This window comes from Lycium ferocissimum, unplaced genomic scaffold, assembly GCF_029784015.1.
Source record: "Lycium ferocissimum isolate CSIRO_LF1 unplaced genomic scaffold, AGI_CSIRO_Lferr_CH_V1 ctg7042, whole genome shotgun sequence".
NCBI lineage: Eukaryota > Viridiplantae > Streptophyta > Magnoliopsida > Solanales > Solanaceae > Lycium > Lycium ferocissimum.
Window position 1 is genome coordinate 20058 of NW_026726610.1, and position 26359 is coordinate 46416.

Consider the following 26359-nt stretch of genomic DNA (forward strand, 5'->3'; position numbering starts at 1 on the left):
GTTCTTGAATGTCAACAAAGAGAATCAAGATAAAGATTTACATAAAGAAGTTTTTCATCAAATAAAGGTCTGACTAAGCCATTTAGACCAGTTTTAAAACTCGCACGTATCAGACAATTGTAGTGACATTTCAGTCATAAAGAAGCACACCTTTTGTGTTAGATAATGGGTCCATTAGAAACATAGAGTAAATCAAGCATGTATTCATCATACAAGGGCAAAAATGAAACAGAAAAAAATGAGATACAATATTTCTTAATAGACAATGAGCTAGGATTACAGAAGATTAAGATATATCGACACTAGCATAGCGTAGCTCGGATTGTTAACAACAAGCCCTTAGAAGACAAACCCAAATGTCTAATACATTTTTAAACTTAGCAAATATAAATCAACCACATATTACTTCAAAGATTCAGATAACTTACTGTCCAGCAGATTCCGGTGATGATTTCTCTTAACAGAATCCATATGGCATGACTTGAACACCTCACTTTGCAATTTTTTAACATAATCTTCCACAAAAAGAGTAGCAACTTGAAGAGTACCTTAATGTAAGAGTTTAAAATAAAAATTGGCTAGTCATTAAGAAAAATAAAGTTTCATATTGGTTTAAGGACTTGAGCCATAGTCCTTAACTTCCCACGAGTCATGAATTAACTTGGAGAGAGTTCGAAACATATATGTATATAAGCAGCCAAGTATGGTAAATGTAGCACACTCACTAGTTTTCAAAGTACATAACAAGCTAATGTAAGGTGTGACACCATAGAGCCTATATGTTCTTGGCACATTGGTAGTCGAATACAAATAATACGGCTAAAAATGATTTCTAACAACACCGATATGCGTGATGGACATACAAATTATTCTCTATTACTTATGGGTTTTAAAAATCCCCGTAAAACATAAGCATACGATTACTAATATTTGAACATGTCCTGAAGCCATGAAGTATCATACAAGAAGGAAATATGCATCTCTTAAATAGAACAAACTTCCTAGAGTCATGATTTCTAGTCTATCAAATAAACCCCGAAAGCACACGCCGTAAATAGCATGAGAGTTTATTTATGAATTAAATAAGAAATAGAAAATGATGATTCCATTCAACGGATGATTTAAAGGTAAATACAAGAAAACTTAGCAAAAATCAAGTCCAGGTAAGACATTATAAAGTATATTAAACATAAAAATAATTATTAACTTATCATTGTAAGTCACATATAAAAGAAAGCACAAGAGTATCCATTCACGGATCATATGAGCTATATCTAAACCCATGAATCCATAATATTTCGAAGATACTCTAGATCAAAATGATAATGTCATATAATGCGAGTTCACAAGATAAGACCAAGAAGTTTGAGATCCCAATCAAATATCAAGTAGGACACGCTAGTTGTTTCGACAATATAATACTATATCAATTCACTTTTACTTTTATGAAAATCTAAAGTAGAATGGAAAATCATCGTGAAACATAACATTAATTAAACTAGAAGACCCTCACCCATTCCATGTGATTGAGAAGTGCAACAATATTTAGTCTCAAATTAAAAATTAACCTAGAACTTTAAATTTGAAAAAAAAAAGAAACTCTACAAAATAGTATGCAAACTAGAAGAAGCCTAGAACTATAGATCTCAAAATCCAGATCATCATAAATCACCAATAATCAAGATATACCCATTTATACTTCGATTTATAAAAGCGAGCGAGTAGATGAATTGCCTCCAAGAGGCTTACTTCGTTTAACTTTAAAATCATCAGACGATTCTTCAGTTACAAGAACCAAGGAAAAACTAAAAAGTTATTCGCGCTTACGGAAAAGAAATTGATAACCAATTACCACAATCTTCCATATAAACTAGCGACGCCCTAATGTGTGTGTGTGTGTGTGTGAATTAGGGCTAGAGAGAGACCTGGAAAAGTGAATTGTTACCTGTGGTGTGAGAGACATGGGCGTTTTGTTGATGACCAATTTGAAACCCTCGGTGTTGTCTAGTTTCATAATGTAATTATATCACATACAAGAATCGAGAGGTAGACTGATCACCCGATTTCGCATGACCAAGATGCAAGCGGTATTGGAGATTAGGGCTCGCAGACAAATTCTGATTTGGAAGAGAAGGAATGGGGGTTTCCACGAGTAGGAGATTGTAATTAAACAAAAAAAAAAAAGTACTAAAAGAAAGTTAGCCAAATGATAAAAGAATTTGTTAGAATAGCAAAAATAAATATATCTGGCGCTCTTTTATCTAGTTTTAACGACCGATATCACTACTTTCAAAGACTGGAATTTATCCTTTCGTTGTTTCTAATTTAGAAATTGATTTCAACGACCGAAAAAATATCTTGTCGTTATATATACATTTATAACAACTGGATTTATGACCCGTTGTTAGGAAGTGGTCGTTAAAAGTGAGATTTCTTGTAGTGTGCCTCGGAGTCTGTGGAACCTCGACTTTCTCCAGATCAGGCAATAAAGGGCATACGAGGAAGCAGACGCGAAAATATCAGCATTAAGGCATCGAATTCCAGCAAAGTTTCGGGGTTAAGCGTGCTCAGGTGGGAGCAATTTCACGATGGGTGACCCCCTGGGAAGTATGCAAGAAATTCTACATATCCAGACTTAAGAGACAAATGAGAAGTTAGGGTAGCCTAAGGGAAACTAGAGCATATGGGATGGTTGGAGACCATAAGAAGACGCGTAGGACGAGGCAGACTTGCTCGGTGAAGAGACAGGAAGTGCATCACAGCCCTGGAAATTAGGATAGGCTTGAACAGCGTTTGGACGTATTTTGTGGGCTAGTTGCTAGTAATTTTATATATATATATATATATATATGAAGGTGTAGGATATCCCACATATGATTGTATCGGTGGACATGCGAGTCCCAGCAATCGAAGCTACGGTATAAAAGGCATCAATCGAGTAAGGGTACCGAAGTTCGAGTGACGATGTAAAGAGTAAATGGTACAAGTATTGCAAAATAAGTTGTTATCATTTTATTATAGGTTGAGATTGGAAACGATAGTTGGAAAAGAAAGAAAGGGAGTAGATGGAACATGAAGGGATCAAAGTGACGGAAGAAAGAGAAAGGTAAGAAACCTCAGTAAGTGAAGCTCCCGAGAAAAACTACCGGCAAAACACGAGGCTATTTAGGAAGGGACTCGAAATAAGCATGTGAAAAGGGGATAGAGTGGGGTAAAAGAAGACAGGAGAGAAATATATGGAATTCGAGAACTAATTGCGACAAGTGAGGATAAAGGAATAGTAACCGTGACAAAGAAATGTGAAGTAAGAGAAGAAATGACTAAGTTTAGTGACAATGTTATAAGACTTCGGTGTTGAAAGGTATATAAAGGTAATGGGTCGACATTGCCGAGTGGAAGTTGAAGTGTGGAATAAGAATTCATGTGAAATCAAGGATTTGATCTTAGCGGGAATAAAATAAAATGAAGGGAACGTGCATAGGAGACCGCTCGGTTATAGCATCACAAATATAGTTAAAGACCCGATGAATAAGGATGAAGAGAGAGCGAAAATTGTAAGGATTACTGTGCTAAGAATAAAAGTAGCGGAACACTTGCGAAATATGAACGTACAACTACAAGCACGTACGCGCGATTAAAGAGGAATTATGAGTAAGTGAGTTAAGCAAATCGAAAGGACGAATAGTGGACGAAAGTCTATGGAAAAGGTGACAAAATGATGACATAGGCAGAAAGTAAAAGAAAAACTTGGGATAAGAAATTTCGATATGTTATGTGCAGAGTTGGAAAGAGAGACGAGGAATAAGGTATAAACAAAGACTTCATAAAAAGGACTGTCGGCATATAAGGAGCCCCTTAAAGGGGGGGAGAATGTATTATGGGCTTCAAGTCCGAATGAAGGAAACTCATTGGCCTGGAGCCAGAGGTTAAAGCATATCGGCCTATCAAGTGAATACATGAAGGAAATAGGAAGGAGTTGGTGCAGTGGATTAGGAAACTTATAACGCGGAATGAGGAGTCGTGTAAAGACCCAGGAATATGAGTATAAGGAGAATAGGGTGAAGATAAGGAATGGGTATAAAGAGAGGAACGACTGAAAAAGGGACCCTCCCGAAGTATTATGACACCCTATAAGATCAGTTGAACATTCGAGGACGAATGTTCTAAAGGGGGGGAGGATGTTATAACCCGTATTTCGTACGTTTGGATAATTCGGGATAATTGCGAGAAGTTAAAGGCAAGGTTATTTCCACAAATCATTTTAATGTACGAGTTGTCATGAATATCATTTATGATTATTATTAGTATGGAAATATTGTGAGAGGCTAAGGGCAAAAAGAGAAATTCGCAAAATGCGCCGTAAAAAAAAATAATGTGGAAGGCTAGGGGCAAAATGGTAATATTGAGGAAAGTCGAGGGGCAAAATGGGAATTTTACAAAAGGAGTTCATGAAAGTTCCAAAAGGGCATATTGGCCATGTGATGGAAAAATATGGACCAAAGTGTACATGGTAAGACAATGAGTCATCTTTTATTTTGTAAGAAAAATTCAAGAAAAAGAGAAGAAAACTCTAGGAGAAGGAAGAAAGGGAGGCATGTGGCCATTTCATATTTAATGGGAGGAAAATCATAAATTAGAAGAAAACATATGGACTAAAGTTTGCCCAAGAAGACAATTAGTCTTCTTTGACTAATTCAAAGAAGATTTAAAGAAAAGAAAAGGAAAATTCTAGAAAAATGTAGAGAGAGGGCATGTGCCCCTCACATGATTTGGAAGAATATATATATATATATAAGAGGAGTTCATCTTTTGAATCAAGAATTTAGAGAGAAAGAAAGAAAGAAAAAGAAAAAAAGAGAAGAAGGGGAATTCGGCCAAACAAGGCCAAGAGGGAGTGAAGGAGAAAAATATTTTTCTTCAAGTATTCCTACCAATTGAAGGGTCCTCTATGACATGGAAGAGTTGTTGGAGCAAGTAGAACACATATTCTTGCAAAAGTTATAATTCTAGCTAAGTGTGGAGGTAGAAGGAAAAAGGTAAGAATTCATTTTCTTTTATATGTTATGGATGTTTGTACATGTTGTAGTGTATGAAAATGAGTGAAATTCATGGAGAATATGGATATAGGGGTGTGACCGTGAGTTGTATATTGTGTGTATGGCCGTGTATATTGTTGTATTGTGAAGGAATGGTGGCAAAGTTTTACTTAGGATTTTGGTTGTTGTGTTGTGGATTTTATGTTGCTAGTAAAAGCTTAATGATCTTAATGAAATTGTAGTAGTTGGAGACTTGTTTTAGAAGCTTATGTAAATTGAATGTATTGTTCTTGCATGCATGGGAGATAATGTTGTTAGTGTGGTGTTGTTAATATGATGTTGTTAGTGTGGAGTTCATGAATTTGGAAGAAAAGGAAATGTATTGTTATTGGTTTTATTGGAGTTGGAAGGTGTTGGATGGATTAATATGTTGATTGAATCGTTTTGAAAGTCATGTGAATTGAATTGAATTGAATTGCATAATTGTTGGTATTATTGATAGTTTGGCCGGGTTGAATTCCCGGATTGTTGTTGATTAAAATTGGCCGAGTTAGAATCTCGGGGATGGCGCATTTCTGGGAAATGCTGCTTAAATTTCCGTAGACAAATGTTGATTCAAGATTTGGATTCTTAAGGACTCTAATTAATGTTTGGTAAATGTGACCAAATTGTAGATTTTGGAGGATTTGGAACTTGAATTTGGAATAGCGTAAGAAGCGGAAAAGGTATGTAAGGCTTTACTCTTCCTTCTTTGGCATGTCCTAGATATAATAGGTTTGGATACGAGCCTCGGGGACTACTCTATCTCTAGAAACCTAAGTTTGAATTTGACCACTATTCATTCAATAGAATTGAATTAGACTTTCTATGTTTCATTGGAAAAGTAGCTTGAATATATGCAACTTTCATAAGTGGGTCGGAATGTCCCAAAATTTTTGTAGGCAACTCTATCAAGTCTAGAATTCTAAAGTGAAAATTTCTTTCTAATAAGTTGTAAATGTTTTCCAAGATGGCCATATTTTCCAAAAACTAAGTTTTAAGAGATTGAAAGCTTTTATGACTTAAACGATGAATGTGATTTCTAATGACAACAATGACGTCAAATATGAGAAAATGTCTATGACGGATATGTTGACGATATGTTCTCACCATGAATATGACAATATGAAAATGCTAAGTCATTTCTTGATTCTCAACTCTATTATGGATAATGACTACTTTAAAGGCTCCAAGCATATAAAATGATACCTTATGATTCTGTTATATGTTTTCCCTTGATGACACTCTTCTTTGGTAGTCTCCCCTTATGATTATTGTTCCTTCAAGGTGAGACATGACGATCCTGATTGTTCCATAATGTAATCGGAGGTTTCCGACCTTATGTCACTCCGATGGATACATGATTTTCCTTGGGCTCTCCTGCATGCTTACATGATATATGTATATGTACAGGGGGTGGGGGAGGGGATATATGGGGGATGGGAAGGGACACATGTTTCATTGCCACCTGGTCAGCTGGCGTTATATCATCCCGGACGCGGGATATGTGGGCGAGCCGACGTATTTCGGCGCTATGTGGGCGAGCCGACGTTGTTCGGCGCTATGATATGGTATGACATGACATGACATGATATGATATGATATGATACGATCCGTTTTATTCTCACATGTATAAGAACAAGAAATGTTTTCAAAGGAAAGCTAAGCATGCATGGCATCCGCCCCGGGGGCACTCCTATGCACAAAGTTACTCCGTTATCCTATGATATGTTCTATGTTTCCATGCGTTATTGTTCATATGTACATTTCTTACTATGTTACTATTCAAGCTTTACAAACTCAGTACATTGTTCGTACTGACCCCTCTTCTTCGGGGGCTGCGTTTCATGCCGCGCAGGTACACCCAGATGATGCGAGGTTAGCATAGAAGATGTTCCAGCGTAGTTGGCGAGCTCCGTTTGCTCTGGAGTGTAGCCGAGTCAAAGCTTGTATGCTAGGATTTCTGATTGCAGTTAGAGACTTTGCAGACAGAGTCGTGGGTCTAGAGTGTTAGTTTTGAAAATGGTTCCACTAGCCGATGTGCTTTTATTATACATTATGTTACAGAGTCCTTATGCTTACAAATTATGTTTAATTTGAGAAACGACAAAAAGATTTTGGAAGTTTTACCATGTATTCTATTTTTGATTAATCTAAGAATCCTAAGAAAGTATGTATGTAATAAGAGTCAGCGGGTTCGCTCGGCTCCAAATATGGGGTCGGGTGCCCATCACACCCTAGTAAAGTCGGGGTGTGACAAAGTGGTATCAGAGCAGGTCGGTCTAAGGGTTGTCTGCAAAGTCGTGTCCAGTAGAGTCCGTTTATGAGTGTGAAGCCGGTCACATTTATAAACAGGAGGTCGCGGGGCATTTAGGGATTGTTGGCTTTTTTTCTCGTCTTAGATCGTGCGATAGAGCCAAGTCATAGGAAAAAGAAATTCCTTATATAAGCCTCACGTACGACGGAAGAAGCGGGGAAAGGAAATACTGTGAATAGGCAAAAAGTGAGATGTGTTGTTTCGGAAAGGTTATGGGTTTGGCATGACAACGAAGGTGTGATCGCTACTATCGGATCTGGAAGTCCAGGACAGGAGGTAGCCATACACATAGGCGGAAGGTGAGCATTGGAAATTGAAAAGGGCAAAATAGTAATTGTAAAAGAAAGGACGTGTTACGAAAATGCCTCGGAGTCTGTGGAACCTCGACTTGCTCCAGATCAGGCAATAAAGGGCATACGAGGAAGCAGACGCGAAAATATCAGCATTAAGGCATCGAATTCCCCAAAGTTTCGGGGTTAAGCGTGCTCGGTGGGAGCAATTTCACGATGGGTGACCCCCCGGGAAGTATGCAAGAAATTCTACATATCCGTACTTAAGAGACAAATGAGAAGTTAGGGTAGCCTAAGGGAAACTAGAGTTAATATGCTTATGTCGTTTGTGAAATTATTGGTGTAGAGACATCGGGGAAGGCCGAGGGCGAATTTGGAATTTTGGAAATTTGTTTCGGGAATTACAAAACGAGAATTTTAATGAATTGGGCCAAGAAAAATTGAACAAAAATTGAGGCCCAAGACCAAGGGGTGGCCGGCCAAGAGGCTAGGCCCAAGCCCCATTTAAATGGTCATGTGATTTTCACATGACCTTTAAATGGATATATATCATGACATGCCTTAGAATTTTCAAGAAAACACAAAGCAAAAAAAAAAAAAAAAAAAGCAGAAATCAAAAGGAGGCTCATTCGGCCGAATAGGTGGAGAAAAAAAAAAAAAATTTCCAAGCCTTGTGTTCTAATCCAAAAATCTTGTTCTTCTCATATTTGTAACAAGCTCGCAAGACGCTCTCCAACGTGATATAATTAGTTAAGAGAAAGGAGCACGTTTGGAGAGTTGAAAATTTCAAGAAAAGGTAAGAATTTTGCCCTTTTAATGTTATGGAATTGTATATGAATTATAATGATTAGAATAGACGAGAATTATGTAAGGTTTTGATGTATGTATGAAACCGTGGGTGTGTGTGTGTGGTGTGTTTGGCCGTGTGCCATGTGGTTATAGAAATGAAATGAATTCAAGTTTAATTAGTTTGTTAGTTGTGTTGTTGTGATCTTAGTAATGCAAATGAAGGTTTAATGACTTGAATTGGCATTGGAATTGCTTGTATGTAATTATGGGAAATTATGGGAATTTTATATTATTTCATATAATAATGAAAGTAAGGCTCCAAATGTGAATTATGATTGTTGTTGATGAGTTTGGAAGGAAAACAATGTGATTTGGAAGCTTTGTTGTGTTTATGGAAGAGTTGGATAGAATATGGAAATTGGCGGAATGCTTGAAATTGTGAATATCGTTTGGAACGTCATTGGAATATGTTTGGATAATATTGAATTAGTTAATGAATATGGAAAATGTTGATATTAGTTGGCTAATGTGAAGTTTGGATGAAAATTGTTGAATTGTGTAAAAGGAAGACCATTTGTGCCATAATGTAGTTTATGATGATTATTGATGTTGTTGGGTTGTTGTTGTTGATATTTTGAGCCGAGATAATTCTCGGGGATGTTATATATATAGGGGAAGTCTTGCCGAAATTTCGGTAGACAAAAAACAAAGTTAAATGAACTCTTAAGCCTTAAACCTCTAATTGGTAACTTTGACCATTTGCGGATTTACGAGCGAAACGGGACTTGAGTTTTGGGCGAGCGTAAGACGTATCTAAGGTATGTAAAGCTCCCCACTCCTTTCTTTTGGCATGTCTTAGTATGCTAGATTGACATCGGAACGCCGGGAGCAATTCTGCCCCTCGAAATCCGATTTATAAAATGGCTACTATTCATTCAATTCAATTGAAGCCTAGTGACTCCATTTTGACTAGAAAGCAATCAAACGTCCGAAACCTATGTAAAGGTGATCAGTTTACTTTGAAATATTTATGTATGATCTTATAGACTCTAAACGTCCATAAATTATGGTTGCCACCTCGACTTGACCCGAGGTGGGCCCGCTAACCCCGAGATGCCTTATTTGTCCTATCAGGATCTCTTTTGGATAAACTTCGATAAAGAATCTTCGATTTTGGAATCGTCTCTTATGAAATAATGTTTTGAACCCTATGAAATACTAGGCTATGTTTTGGAGCCATACGTACCACTTTGGAAATATTTTGTGAAATAAACTTCCGTACTGATTAATTATTTGACTATTTTGGTTAATGAATTGACTTATGAAGTAATCAAGTTTTGAAAGAATATTTTGGCATACGAATTGCATTATTTGCTCATTACTCTGTTCGTGCCCATTACTATGATATCGTTCACCGGTTCCCGGGCCGGTTGTGTAATCGTGCGCCTTATGACAATTCGGCAGTATGCTGTGTTACGGTTTCTGAGACCTCGCCATAGGGCCGGTTACCGTATATGGAGTTATCTTTGTGATATGGCGAGATGATATGATTTGTTTTGTTGACGCGGTATGTCGCGATATGTTATGTGTGATATGATATGTTTGGGGTTTGTACGGGATTTGAAATCTTCGGAGTATCTTGTGTTGTGGCACCGGTGTCGGAGTGGTGACCACATTCCGAGCGTTATGCATGATTTTGATTTGCATTATGTATATATGTCTTAATACGACTTTTTTGTTATATTGATTCGATATATTTCTTTCCGTATTTTTATTTTGTTTATGGTTTGGATTTACGTACTCGATGCTTTACATACTCAGTACCTCTTTCGTACTGACCCCCTTTCTTCGGGGGGCTGCGTTTCATGCCCGCAGGTACAGACGTTGGTGATCCTCCACTGTAGGCCACACTCTCTGCTATATTGGGTTGCTCCCTTTGATTCGGAGCGTACATTTTGGTATATATTTCTGTCATGTTTATCCTTATGTATATTTGGACTATTTGGGTACGGCGGGGCCCTGTCCCGTCATATGATTCCGTCCGTCCGTCTAGAGGTCCGTGGACATATTCTGTGGGTTGTGCCTACTTCCGTATGATTGTGTTTGTATTTGGTGTGTTGGGCGATTCCATTCGCCGCGGCGGCCGGTCCGCTTATGTATATGATATTTTGTTGGCCCTGTGTGGCCTTTGTTGGTATTTTCTGTGTGCAGGGTTATTTTGGTTAGTCCATAAAACAAAGGAAACTCTGCCGAAATTTTTCTGGAAATTATCTAAATTTGAAATATAGCCTTATCGGCTTCTGTTATATATTTGATCGCGTTCGTTATGTTTTGAGATAGTGTTTGATGGATATGTTTGGGTGCCCAGATCGGGCACTAGTCACGGCCTACGGGGTTGGGTCGTGACAAAAGTGGTATCAGAGCGGTTTGTCCTCGGAGTGTCCACAGATCGTGTCTAGTAGAGTCTTGTTTATCGGTGTGTTGTGCACCACATCTATAAACAGGAGGCTACAGGACATTTAGGGTGTTACCTTTCTTTGAATCTTAGATCGTGCGTTAGAGCTGTGTTATTAGGATGACTCTTTTCTGATCAATTGTTATGTTTTTCAGAGATGCCTCCGAAGAAGACGACGGCGGCCCAGAAGGGCAAGGCGAAGGCGGATGAGACTAGTCGGGCGCCGAGGGTTACACGGGCTCGTGCGCAGACTAGACCTGGTATTGTGCTACATTCAGAGGGTTCAGCCACTCCGCCACCCAGGGAGGCTGGAGTAGGTCCCTCAGCAGCCCCAGCGATGCAGGCGCCTATGCCTCCCGCTCCCCAGCCGGGGGGCAGAGGATAGGACACTCAGAGAGGCCGTACAGTTATTGACGACGCTGGTGGCAGGTCAGGTTCAGGGACGCAGGCAGCGAGGTGATGATGATGATAGACATGACAGTCTGCGAGTTCGTGAGTTCCTGACATGCGGACCTCCAGAGTTTTTCGGGTCTAAGCCCGAGGAGGACCCCCATGACTTTATCAGGCAGATGCAGCGCGCATTGAGATTGGCCAGGGCTTCAGCGGCGAGTCTGTCGAGTTAGCTTCACACAGATTGCGGGATGTCGCCCTTATTTGGTATGAGTCCTGGGAGCTATCCCGGGGTGAGGGTGCTGCCCCAGCTACTTGGGCTGAGTTCGAGGCTGCTTTTCTTCGCCACTTTTTGCCCCCAGAGTTGCGGAGGGCGAGGGTTGATAGGTTTCTGCATATACGTCAGAGGGGCCGGAGTGTTCGTGAGTATAATATGGAGTTTAATTCTCTGGCTCGATATGCACCAGCTCTAGTGGCAGATATGGCCGATCGGATGCACCGCTATGCGTCAGGGTTGGACCGTTATTTAGTTGACAGTTGCATGGCGATGGCGTCCCAGACTGATATGGATATTGCCCGACTACAGGCTTATGCTCAGGGGGTGGAGGACCGGCATCGGGCAGATCAGTCCTTCAGAGATCGTGACAGGAGGCCGCCCAAGAGGGCCAGATTTGCCGGGTATTCTGGAGATTCCAGAGGCGGGCAGCCTCAGTCACAGCGATCAGACAGACATCCTCCTCCGTCAGGCCGGGGTACACAGTCTACCGGTAGGCGATTTGATGGTGCAGGGCCATCTGGAGCCGGCCAGAGTTCCAGAGCACAGGGTTCACAGATGACTGGAGGTTCCAGCCAGTCCAGACCACCCATGCCCCGCTGTTCTCATTGTGGGAGATCACATCCAGGGGAGTGCTACCGAGCCACCGGAGCCTGTTTTTCTTGTGGCCGTCAGGGCCATATTATGCGTGACTGTCCGATGGCGGGTGGTTCTGGTAGTGCAGCTCGACCGACGGGATCAGCCGCGGGTTCATCCTCTACTCCTTCAGTTACACGCCCTCCGGGGCGAGGTGCGCCGCCACCGGCGGGCCGCGGTCGAGGCCGTGGCGGGGTTTCAGATTCCAGCGGTCCTTCGAACCGCATATATGCATTGGCTACCCGTCAGGACCAGGAGGCTTCGCCAAATGTTGTCACAGGTATATTGTTGATTTTTCTTCGATCTGTGTATGCTTTAATTGATCCTGGTAATGTTGTCACAGGTACATTATTGATTTTCTCTCGATCTGTGTATGCCTTAATTGATCCTGGTTCTACGTTATCATATATCTCCCCGCTCGTTGCTAATGAAATTGGAATAATTCCTGAACCTATCGAGCCATTTGAAGTAGCTACACCAGTGGGTGATTTTATTATAGCCAGGCAGGTGTATAAAAATTGTTCTGTGATTATATGTGATCGTTGTACCAAAGCTGACCTGGTAGAATTAAATATGATTGAATTTGATGTCATTATGGGTATGGACTGGTTAGCTTCCTGTTACGCTAATGTGGACTGCCAGAAAAAGGTAGTTCGTTTCCAGTTTCCAGGGGAACCAGTCATAGAATGGGCAGGCAATACAGCGTCGCCAAAGGGTAAATTTATTTCGTATCTTAAGGCCAGAAAAATGATTCAGAAAGGCTATATTTATCATTTGGTCCGTGTGCACGACACTAAAGCAGAAATTCCTACTCTTCAGTCAGTTCCGGTTGTGAATGAATTTCCCGATGTGTTCCCAGACGATCTTCCAGGTCTTCCCCCTGAACGGGAAATAGATTTCACTATAGATCTGTTGCCAGACACGCAGCCCATATCTATTCCCCCATACAGGATGGCACCGGCAGAGCTAAAAGAATTGAAAGAGCAGCTGAAAGATCTATTGGATAAAGGCTTTATCAGACCCAGTACATCGCCCTGGGGAGCGCCGGTATTATTTGTAAGGAAGAAAGATGGTTCGTTGCGAATGTGTATCGACTACCGCGGTGAATAAGGTGACTATTAAAAATAAATATCCCCTCCCCCGGATTGATGATTTATTTGATCAGTTGCAGGGTGCTAAACACTTTTCGAAGATAGATGCGCTCGGTTATCATCGGTACGGGTGCGAGAATCGATATTCAAAGATCGCTTTCAGGACCCGGTACGGGCACTATGAATTCAGAGTAATGTCTTTCGGATTGACTAATGCTCCGGCGGTATTCATGGACTTAATGAATCGGGTATTTCGGCCATTTCTTGATATGTTCGTGATCGTGTTTATAGATGATATTCCGGTCTATTCCGGTGCGCGAGGAGCATTCGGATCATTTAAGAACGAGTTCTTGGCACACTTCGGCAAAGCAAAATTATATGCCAAATTTTCTAAATGTGAATTCGGTTAACTCTCGTGGCATTCTTGGGGCATGTTGTTGGAGCAGATGGTATTCGGGTCGATACGCAGAAAATTGAAGTTGTACAGAATTGGCCCAGGCCGACCACACCGACCGAGGTACGTAGTTTTCTGGGGCTAGCCGGATATTATAGAAGATTTGTGGAGAATTTTGCTTCTATTGCTGCACCACTGACGAAGCTGACTCAGAAAGCAGCAAAATTCCAGTGGACCGATGCCTGTGAGCGCAGCTTCCAGACGTTGAAGGAGAAATTAATCACAGCTCCAGTCTTAGCTCTTCCAGAAGGATCAGACGGGTATGTTGTTTATTGCGATGCTTCTGGTACTGGGATAGGTTGTGTTTTGATGCAACACGGTCGAGTTATAGCCTATGCTTCCCGGCAACTCCGACCGCACGAGAGGAATTATCCCACTCATGATCTGGAATTAGCCGCGGTAATTCATGCCTTAAAAATATGGCGGCATTATTTATATGGGGTTCATGTTGACATTTACACTGATCATAAAAGCCTCCAATATATTTTTAAGCAAAAGGGAGTTGAATGCGACAACGGAGATGGCTCGAATTGTTGAAAGACTATGATGTTGATATTCTGTATCATCCGGGTAAAGCCAACGTCGTAGCTGATGCACTTAGCCGTAAATCCATGGGCAGTTTGACTGATGTGCAGCCCGACAAGAAAGAATTGGTTCGTGAGATTTATCAGTTAGCCAGCCTTGGAGTCCGTTTGGCAGATTCTGGTAATGCTGGGGTTTCCGTTCGAGAGATTGCCAAATCATCCATTATGGAGGAAGTAAAACAGCGCCAGTTCGAAGATCCTATTCTGGTCCAATATAGAGATGCGGCCCTTAATAAAGAAAAGACTCAATTTGAAATCTCTCCGGACGGGGTGTTATTATATGAAGGCAGAGTATGTGTGCCCGACGTTGCTGGGCTGCGGCGGCAAATTTTGGGTGAAGCACATAATGCACGGTATTCTATTCATCCTGGTTCCACTAAAATGTATCATGATCTTAAATGTTTGTATTGGTGGGACGGCATGAAAAGAGATATTGCAGAATTCGTCGGCCAGTGCCCAAATTGCCAGCAAGTTAAAATTGAGCATCAAAAGCCCGGCGGGTTATTACAGGAGATGCAGATTCCAGCCTGGAAGTGGGAAATGATTAATATGGATTTCGTTATAGGTCTACCGCGCACGCCACGCAGGTATGACTCTATTTGGGTTATTGTTGACAGATTAACGAAATCAGCACATTTTCTCCCGGTTAGGACCACATATTCGGCTGAGGATTATGCCAGACTGTATATTAAAGAAATAGTAAGGCTTCACGGAGTTCCCGTATCTATTATCACCGACCGAGGTGCACAATTCACACTAACCCGGAGAGTCGTTCCGGGAGGCATTGGGGACTCGGGTGAGTCTTAGCACCGCATTCCACCCTCGGTCCGATGGACGGGCCGAGCGCACCATTCGGACGCTAGAAGATATCTTTGCGGGCTGTGTTATTGATTTCGGGGCAAATCTGGGATGATCACTTGCCACTTATTGAATTTGCTTATAATAATAGTTATCATTCCAGTATCCAGATGGCACCGTATGAAGCCTTATATGGTAGAAAGTGCAGATCTCCGATTGGTTGGTTCGATGTGGGTGAAACTAAATTAATCGGTCCAGATATTGTCCAACAGGCAGTTGATAAGGTGAAGCTGATCCGAGAGCGGTTACTAGCGGCCCAGAGTCGACAGAAATCTTATGCTGATAAGCGGCGTCGACCGTTGGAATTTGAAATTGGCGACTGGGTATTCCTAAAAGTATCACCTATGAAAGGTGTAATGAGATTTGGCAGAAAGGGTAAGCTCAGTCCACGATATATCGGGCCGTATCAGATTATTCGAAAGATAGGTCAGGTCGCATATGAGCTGGATTTACCATCTGATCTGGAAGCAGTACATCCGGTATTTCATGTATCGATGCTCCGTAAATGTATTGGTGACCCTTCCAGAGTATTTCCGGCGGATGATGTTCAGGTGACAGAGGACTTATCATATGAAGAGCAGCCTGTAGCTATTCTGGATCGCCAGGAGAGGAGACTGCGCACTAGGGATGTGCCCTCAGTTAAAGTCCTGTGGCGGAATAATAACCGCGAAGAGACGACTTGGGAGGCCGAGGACGCCATGAAGAGAAAATATCCTCACCTATTTCTTGCACCTACAGGTAATCTGAATTCCTAAGTTTGTTACATTGATTGAGAAAAACGATTTATGAATGCCAATCATAAATGTGCACTCCCCCGTTATGCTCATAAGGCCTTATGTTAACATTCGAGGACGAATGTTCCTAAAGGGGGGGAGAATGTTATGTCCCGTGTTTTCGCATGGTGGAAAATTATGGAAATACTTAAGACTTGTGTGTTACAAGGCAATAATTTGATTTTAGTTAATATGACTATGTTGTTTGTGAAATTATTGGTGTAAGACATCGGAGAAGGCCGGGGGTAAAATTGGAATTTCGGAAATTTGTTTCGGGAATTTCAAAACGAGAATTTTAATGAATTGGGCCAAGAAAAATTGAACAAAAATTGAGGCCCAAGACCTAGGGGTGGCCGGCCAAGAGGCTAGGCCCAAGCCCTTATTAAATGGTCATGTGATTTCCACATGACCTTGAATTGGATATATATCATTCTTTCCCTTAGAATTTTCAAGAAACACAACAAAAAAAAAAAAAAAAAAAAAAAGCAAAGCACCCCAAGGAGGCTCTCGGCCGAACCCATAAAAAAAAGAAAAAAAAAATTTCCTAGCCTTGTTTAATCCTAAAAATCTTGTTCTTCTCATATTTGTAGAGTACGCAAGACGCTCTCCAACGTGATATAATTAGTTTGGAGAAAGAGCACGTTGGTGGAGAGTTGAAAATTTCAAGAAAAGGTAAGAATTTTGTTTTATGTTATGGAATTGTATGAATATGATAATGATTAGAATTAGACGAGAATTATGTAAGTTTGGTGTGTGTGTGCATGGCGTGTGTGTGTGTGTGTGTGGTGTGTTTGGCCGTGTGCCATGTGGTGGTGGAAATGAAATGAATTCAAGTTCAATTAGTTTGTTAGTTGTGTTGTTGTGATCTTAGTAATGCAAATGAAGGTTTAATGACTTGAATTGGCATTGGAATTGCTTGTATGTAATTATGGGAAATTATGGGAATTTTATATTATTTCATATAATAATGAAAGTAAGGCTCCAAATGTGAATTATGATTGTTGTTGATGAGTTTGGAAGGAAAACAATGTGATTTGGAAGCTTTGTTGTGTTTATGGAAGAGTTGGATAGAATATGGAAATTGGCGGAATGCTTGAAATTGTGAATATCGTTTGGAACGTCATTGGAATATGTTTGGATAATATTGAATTAGTTAATGAATATGGAAAATGTTGATATTAGTTGGCTAATGTGAAGTTTGGATGAAAATTGTTGAATTGTGTAAAAGGAAGACCATTTGTGCCATAATGTAGTTTATGAGGATTATTGATGTTGTTGGGTTGTTGTTGTTGATATTTTGAGCCGAGATAATTCTCGGGGATGTTATATATATAGGGGAAGTCTTTGCCGAAATTTCGGTAGACAAAAACAAAGTTAAATGAACTCTTAAGCCTTAAGATTCTAATTGGTAACTTTGACCATTTGCAGATTCTGAGCGAAACGGGACTTGAGTTTTGGGCGAGCGTAAGACGTATCTAAGGTATGTAAAGCTCCCCACTCCTTTCTTTGGCATGTCCTAGTATGTTAGGTTGATATCGGAACCCCGGGAGCAATTCTGCCCCTCGAAATCCGATTTATAAAATGGCTACTATTCATTCAATTCAATTGAAGCCTAGTGACTCCATTTTGACTAGAAAGCAATCAAACGTCCGAAACCTATGTAAAGGTGATCAGTTTACTTTGAAATCTTTATGTATGATCTTATAGACTCTAAACGTCCATAAATTATGGTTGCCACCTCGACTTGACCCGAGGTGGGCCCGCTAATCCCGAGATGCCTTATTTGTCCTACCAGGATCTCTTTTGGATAAACTTCGATAAAGAATCTTCGATTTTGAAATTGTCCCTTATGAAATAATGTTTTGAACCCTATGAAATACTAGGCTATGTTTTGGAACCATACGTACCACTTTGGAAATATTTTGTGAATAAACTTCCGTACTAATTAATTATTTGACCATTTTGGTTAATGAATTGACTTATGAAGTAATCAAGTTTTGAAAGGCTATTTTGACATACAAATTGCATTGTTTGCTCACGACTCCGCTCGTGCCTTATTATGATTTCGTTCACCGGTTCCGGGCCGGTTTTGTGATCGTGCGCCTTATGATAAATTCGGAAGTATGTTGTGTTTCGGTTTCGAGACCTCGCCATAGGGCCGGTTACCGTATATGGAGTTATCTTTGTGATATGGCAGATGATATGATTTGTTTTGTTGACGCGGTATGTCGCGATACGTTATGTGTGATATGATATGTTTGGGGTTTGTACGGGATTTGAAATCTTCTGGAGTATGCTGTGTTGTGGCACCAGTGTCGGAGTGGTGACCACATTCCTGAGCGTTGTGCATGATTTTGATTTGCATTATGTATATATGTCTTAATACAGCTTTTGTTATATTGATTCGATATATCTCTCCGTATTCTTATTTGTTTCTGTGATTTGGATTTCTGTACTCGATGCTTTACATACTCAGTACCTCTTTCGTACTGACCCCCTTTCTTCGGGGGCTGCGTTTCATGCCCGCAGGTACAGACGTTGGTGATCCTCCACTGTAGGCCACACTCTCTGCTATATTGGATTGCTCCCTTTGATTCGGAGCGTACATTTTGGTATATATATACTTCTGTCATGTTTATCCTTATGTATATTTGGACTATTTGGGTACGGCGGGGCCCTGTCCCGTCATATGATTACTCGTCCGTACGTCTAGAGGTACGTGGACATATTTTGTGGGTTGTGCCTACCTCCGTATGATTGTGTTTGTATTTGGTGTGTTGGGCGATTCCATTCGCCGCGGCGGCCGGTCCGCTTATGTATATGATATTTTGTTGGCCCCTGTGTGGCCTTTGTTGGTATTTTACGTGTGCGGGGGTTATTTTGGTTAGTCCATAAAACAAAGGAAACTCGCCGAAATTTTTACGGAAATTATCTAAATTTGAAATATAGCCTTATCGGCTTCGTTATAGATTTGATCGCGTTCGTTATGGCTCGGTTATAGCATCACAAATATAGTTAAAGACCCGATGAATAAGGATGAAGAGAGAGCGAAAATTGTAAGGATTTTGTGCTAAGAATAAAAGTAGCGGAACACTTGCGAAATATGAACGTACAGCTACAGCACAGACGCGCAGTTAAAGAGGAATTGTGAGTAAGTGAGTTAAGCAACTGAAAGGACGAATAGTGGACGAAAGAGTATGGAAAAGGTGACAAAATGATGACATAGGCGAGAAAAGTAAAAGAAAAACTTGGGATAAGGAATTTCGATATGTTATGTGCGGAGTTGGAAAGAGAGACGAGGAGTAAGGTGTAAACAAAGACTTCATAAAAAGGACTGTCGGCATATAAGGAGCCCCTTAAAGGGGGGAGAACATATTATAGGCTTTAAGTCCAAACGAAGGGAACTCATTAGCACGGAGCCGCAGGTTAAAGCATATCGGCCTATCAAGTGAATACATGAAGGAAATAGGAAGGAGTTGGTGCAGTGGATTAGGAAACTTATAACGCGGAATGAGGAGTCGTGTAAAGACCCAGGAATATGAGTATAAGGAGAATAGGGTGAAGATAAGGAATGGGTATAAAGAGAGGAACGATCGAAAAAGGGACCCTCCCGAAGTATTATGACACCCTATAAGATCAGTTGAACATTCGAGGACGAATGTTCTAAGGGGGGGAGGATGTTATAACCCGTATTTCGTACGTTTGGATAATTCGGGATAATTGCGAGAAGTTAAAGGCAAGGTTATTTCCACAAATCATTTTAATGTACGAGTTGTCATGAATATCATTTATGATTATTATTAGTATGGAAATATTGTGAGAGGCTAAGGGCAAAAGAGAAATTCGCAAAATGCGCCGTAAAAAAATAATGTGGAAGGCTAGGGGCAAAATGGTAATATCGAGGAAAGTCGAGGGGCAAAATGGGAATTTTACAAAAGGAGTTCATGAAGGTTCCAAAAGGGCATATTGGCCATGTGATGGAAAAATATGGACCAAAGTGTACATGGTAAGACAATGAGTCATCTTTTATTTTGTAAGAAAAATTCAAGAAAAAGAGAAGAAAACTCTAGGAGAAGGAAGAAAGGGAGGCATGTGGCCATTTCATATTTAATGGGAGGAAAATCATAAATTAGAAGAAAACATATGGACTAAAGTTTGCCCAAGAAGACAATTAGTCTTCTTTGACTAATTCAAAGAATATTTCAAGAAAAGAAAAGGAAAATTCTAGAAAAATGTAGAGAGAGGGCATGTGCCCCTCACATGATTTGGAAGAATATATATATATATATATATATAAGAGGAGTTCATCTTTTGAATCAAGAATTTGGAGAGAAAGAAAGAAAGAAAAAAAAAAAGAGAAGAAGGGGAATTCGGCCAAACAAGGCCAAGAGGGAGTGAAGGAGAAAAATATTTTTCTTCAAGTATTCCTACCAATTGAAGGGTCCTCTATGACATGGAAGAGTTGTTGGAGCAAGTAGAACACAAATTCTTGCAAAAGTTATAATTCTAGCTAAGTGTGGAGGTAGAAGGAAAAAGGTAAGAATTCATTTTCTTTTATATGTTATGGATGTTTGTACATGTTGTAGTGTATGAAAATGAGTGAAATTCATGGAGAATATGGATATAGGGGTGTGACCGTGAGTTGTATATTGTGTGTATGGCCGTGTATATTGTTGTATTGTGAAGGAATGGTGGCAAAGTTTTACTTAGGATTTTGGTTGTTGTGTTGTGGATTTTATGTTGCTAGTAAAAGCTTAATGATCTTAATGAAATTGTAGTAGTTGGAGACTTGTTTTAGAAGCTTATGTAAATTGAATGTATTGTTCTTGCATGCATGGGAGATAATGTTGTTAGTGTGGTGTTGTTAATATGATGTTGTTAGTGTGGAGTTCATGAATTTGGAAGAAAAGGAAATGTATTGTTATTGGTTTTATTGGAGTTGGAAGGTGTTGGATGGATTAATATGTTGATTGAATCGTTTTGAAAGTCATGTGAATTGAATTGAATTGAATTGAATTGAATAATTGTTGGTATTATTGATAGTTTTGAATTCCCGGATTGTTGTTGATTAAAATTGGCCGAGTTAGAATCTCGGGGATGGCGCATTTACAGGGGAAATGCTGCCGAAATTTCCGTAGACAAATGTTGATTCAAGATTTGGATTCTTAAGGACTCTAATTAATGTTTGGTAAATATGACCAAATTGTAGATTTTGGAGGATTTGGAACTTGAATTTGGAATAGCGTAAGAAGCGGAAAAGGTATGTAAGGCTTTACTCTTCCTTCTTTGGCATGTCCTAGATATAATAGGTTTGGATACGAGCCTCGGGGACTACTCTATCTCTAGAAACCTAAGTTTGAATTTGACCCGTTCATTCAATAGAATTGAATTAGACTTTCTATGTTTCATTGGAAAAGTAGCTTGAATATATGCAACTTTCATAAGTGGGTCGGAATGTCCCAAAATTTTTGTAGGCAACTCTATCAAGTCTAGAATTCTAAAGTGAAAATTTCTTTCTAATAAGTTGTAAATGTTTTCCAAGATGCCCATATTTTCCAAAAACTAAGTTTTAAGAGATTGAAAGCTTTTTATGACTTAAACGATGAATGTGATTTCCTAATGACAACGATGACGTCAAATATGAGAAAATGTCTATGACGGATATGTTGACGATATGTTCTCACCATGAATATGACAATATGAAAATGCTAAGTCATTTCTTGATTCCTCAACTCTATTATGGATAATGACTACTTTAAAGGCTCCAAGCATATAAAATGATACCTTATGATTCTCGTTATATGTTTTCCCTTGATGACACTCTTCTTTGATAGTCTCCCCTTATGATTATTGTTCCTTCAGGCGAGACATGACGATCCCGATTGTTCCATAATGTAATCGGAGGTTTCCGACCTTATGTCACTCCGATGGATACATGATTTTCCTTGGGCTCTCCTGCATGCTTACATGATATATGTATATGTACAGGGGGATGGGAAGGGACACATGTTTCATTGCCACCTGGTCAGCTGGCGTTATATCATCCCGGAAGCGGGATATGTGGGCGAGCCGACGTATTTCGGCGCTATGTGGGCGAGCCGACGTTGTTCGGCGCTATGATATGGTATGACATGACATGACATGATATGATATGATATGATACGATCCGTTTTATTCTCACATGTATAAGAACAAGAAATGTTTTCAAAGGAAAGCTAAGTATGCATGGCATCCGCCCCTAGGGGCACTCCTATGCACAGGTTACTTTGTCATCCTATGATATGTTCTATCTTTCCATGCAGTTATTGTTCATATGTACATTTCTAACTATGTTACTATTCATGCTTTACATACTCGGCGACATTGTTCGTACCGACCCCTCTTCTTCGGGGTCGCGTTTCATGCCGCGTGCACACCAGTATGATGCGAGGTTAGCATAGAAGATGTTCCAAACGTAGTTGGCGAGCTCCGTTTGCTCCGGGAGTGTAGCCGAGTCGAGCTTGTATGCTAGGATTTACGATTGCGCTAGAGACTTGCGGTACGCAGTCGTGGGTCTAGAGTCTCGCCTTTGAAAATGGTTCCACTAGCCGATGTGCTTTTATTATACATTATGTTACGTAGTCCTTATGCTTACGTATTGTGTTTAATTTGAGAAACGACAAAAAGATTTTGGAAGTTTTACCATGTATTCTATTTTTGATTAATCTAAGAATCCTAAGAAAGTATGTATGTAATAAGAGTCGGCCGGGTTCGCTCGGCTCCAAATATGGGGTCGGGTGCCCATCACACCCTAGTAAAGTCGGGGTGTGACAAAGTGGTATCAAAGCGAAGTTGTCTAAGGGTTGTCCGCAAAGTCGTGTCCGAGAGTCCCGTTTATGAGTGTGTAGCCGGCCACATTTATAAACGATGAGGTCGCGGGGCATTTAGGGATTATTGGCTTTTTTTTTTGTCTTGGATCGTGCGATAGAGCCAAGTCATAGGAAAAGAAATTCTTTATATAAGCCTCACGTACGACGGAAGAAGCGGGGAAAGGAAATACGTGAATAGGCAAAAAAGTGAGATGTGTTGTTTCGGAAAAGGTTATGGGTTTGGCATGACAACGAAGGTGTGATCGCTACTACCGGGAACCGGAAGTCCGGGACGGAGAGGTAGCCATACACATAGGCGGAAGGTGAGCATTGGAAATTGAAAAGGGCAAAATAGTAATTGCAAAAGAAAGGACGTGTTACGAAAATGCCTCGGAGTCCGTGGAACCTCGACTTGCTCCAGATCAGGCAATAAAGGGCATACGAGGAAGCAGACGCGAAAATATCAGCATTAAGGCATCGAATTCCAGCAAAGTTTCGGGGTTAAGCGTGCTCAGGTGGGAGCAATTTCATGATGGGTGACCCCCTGGGAAGTTGCAAGAAATTCTACATATCCGAGACTTAAGAGACAAATGAGAAGTTAGGTAGCCTAAGGGAAACTAGAGCATATGGGATGGTTGGAGACCATAAGAAGACGCGTAGACGATGCGGACTTGCTCGGTGAAGAGACAGAAGCCGCATCACGGCCACGGAAATTAGGATAGGCTTGAACAGCGTTTGGACGTATTTTGTGGGCTAGTTGCTAGTAATTATATATATATATATATATGAAGGTGTAGGATATCCCACATATGATTGTATCGGTGGACATGCGAGTCCCAATCGGGAAAGCCTACGGTATAAAAGGCATCAATCGAGTAAGGGTACCGAAGTTCGAGTGACAAGAAGTAGTAAATGGTACAAGTATTGCAAAATAAGTTGTTATCATTTTATTATAGGTTGATATTGGAAACGATAGTTGGAAAAGAAAGAAAGGGAGTAGATGGAACATGAGGGATCAAAGTGACGGAAGAAAGAGAAAGGTAAGAAACCTCGAAGTTGAAGCTCCCGAGAAAAACTACCGCAAAACACGTGGCTATTTAGGAAGGGACTCGAAATAAGCATGTGAAAAGGGATAGAGTGGGGTAAAAGAAGACGAGAGAGAAATATATGGAATTCGAGAACTAATTGTGACAAGTGAGGATAAAGGAATAGTAACCGTGACAAAGAAATGTGAAGTAGAGAAGAAATGACTAAGTTTAGTGACAATGTTATAAGACTTCGGTGTTGAAAGGTATATAAAGATAATGGGTCGACATTGCCGAGTGGAAGTTGAAGCTGTGGAATAAGAATTCATGTGAAATCTGAAGGATTTGATCTTAGCGGGAATAAAATAAAATGAAGCGAACGTGCATAGGAGACCGCTCGGTTATAGCATCACAAATATAGTTAAAGACCCGATGAATAAGGATGAAGAGAGAGCGAAAATTGTAAGGATTCTGTGCTAAGAATAAAAGTAGCGGAATACTTGCGAAATATGAACGTCTGACTACGGACGGACGCGCGATTAAAGAGGAATTATGAGTAAGTGAGTTAAGCAACCGAAAGGATGAATAGTGGACGAAAGAGTATGGAAAAGGTGACAAAATGATGACATAGGCGGAAAGTAAAAGAAAACTTGGGATAAGAAATTTTGATATGTTATGTGCAGAGTTGGAAAGAGAGACGAGGAATAAAGTATAAACAAAGACTTCATAAGAAGGACCTGTCGGCATATAATGAGCCCTTAAAGGGGGAGAATGTATTATGGGCGTCAAGTCCGAATGAAGGAAACTCATTGGCTTTGGAGCCGAGGTTAAAGCATATCGCCATCAAGTGAATACATGAAGGAAATAGGAAGGAGTTGGTGCAGTGGATTAGGAAACTTATAACGCGGAATGAGGAGTCGTGTAAAGACCGTGAATATGAGTATAAGGAGAATAGGGTTGAGATAAGGAATGGGTATAAAGAGAGGAACGACCGAAAAAGGGACCCTCCCGAAATATTATAACGCCCCATAAGGTCAGTTGAACATTCGAGGACGAATGTTCTAAAGGGGGGATGAAGATAACCCGTATTTCGTACGTTTGGATAATTCGGGATAATTGCGAGAAGTTAAAGGCAAGGTTATTTCCACAAATCATTTTAATGTACGAGTTGTCATGAATATCATTTATGATTATTATTAGTATGGAAATATTGTGAGAGGCTAAGGGCAAAAAAGAGAAATTCGCAAAATGCGCCGTAAAAAAATAATGTGGAAGGCTAGGGGCAAAATGGTAATATTGAGGAAAGTCGAGGGCAAACGGGAATTTTACAAAAGGAGTTCATGAAGGTTCCAAAAGGGCATATCGGCCATGTGATGGAAAAATATGGACCAAAGTGTACATGGTAAGACAATGTGTCATCTTTTATTTTGTAAGAAAAATTCAAGAAAAAGAGAAGAAAACTCTAGGAGAAGGAAGAAAGGGAGGCATGTGGCCATTTCATATTTAATGGGGAGGAAATCATAAATTAGAAGAAAACATATGGACTAAAGTTTGCCCAAGAAGACAATTAGTCTTCTTTGACTAATTCAAAGAAGATTTCAAGAAAAGAAAAGGAAAATTCTAGAAAAATGTAGAGTGAGGGCATGTGCCCTCACATGATTCGACGGGAAGAATATATATATATATATATATATATATAAGAGGAGTTCATCTTTTGAATCAAGAATTTGGAGAGAAAGAAAGAAAGAAAAAAAAAAAGAGAAGAAGGGGAATTCGGCCAAACAAGGCCAAGAGGGAGTGAAGGAGAAAATATTTTCTTCAAGTATTCCTACAATGAAGGGTCCTCTATGATATGGAAGAGTTGTTGGAGCAAGTAGAACACATATTCTTGCAAAAGTTATAATTCTAGCTAGTGTGGAGGTAGAAGGAAAGGTAAGAATTCATTTTCTTTTATATGTTATGGATGTTTGTACATGTTGTAGTGTATGAAAATGAGTGAAATTCATGGAGAATATGGATATAGGGGTGTGACCGTGAGTTGTATATTGTGTGTATGGCCGTGTATATTGTTGTATTGTGAAGGAATGGTGGCAAAGTTTTACTTAGTATTTTGGTTGTTGTGTTGTGGATTTTATGTTGCTAGTAAAAGCTTAATGATCTTAATGAAATTGTAGTAGTTGGAGACTTGTTTTAGAAGCTTATGTAAATTGAATGTATTGTTCTTGCAAGCATGGGAGATAATGTTGTTAGTGTGGTGTTGTTAATATGATGTTGTTAGTGTGGAGTTCATGAATTTGGAAGAAAAGGAAATGTATTGTTATTGGTTTTATTGGAGTTGGAAGGTGTTGGATGGATTAATATGTTGATTGAATCATTTTGAAAGTCATGTGAATTGAATTGAATTGAATTGAATAATTGTTGGTATTATTGATAGTTTGGCCAAGTTGAATTCCTCGATTGTTGTTGATTAAAATTGGCGAGTTAGAATCTGGGATGGCGC

The 26359-nt window shown here is 40.0% G+C and overlaps 1 long non-coding RNA gene across 1 annotated transcript; it reads right to left on the bottom strand.

Annotated features, from left to right (window-relative positions):
* Nucleotides 1-239: 239 nt before the first annotated feature.
* Nucleotides 240-2408, bottom strand: LOC132045557 (uncharacterized). The gene is made up of 2 exons (XR_009412463.1): nucleotides 1946-2408; nucleotides 240-548 (listed from the first exon to the last, which is right to left on the bottom strand). It is a non-coding gene; the product is annotated as an uncharacterized LOC132045557 (long non-coding RNA).
* Nucleotides 2409-26359: the final 23951 nt, after the last annotated feature.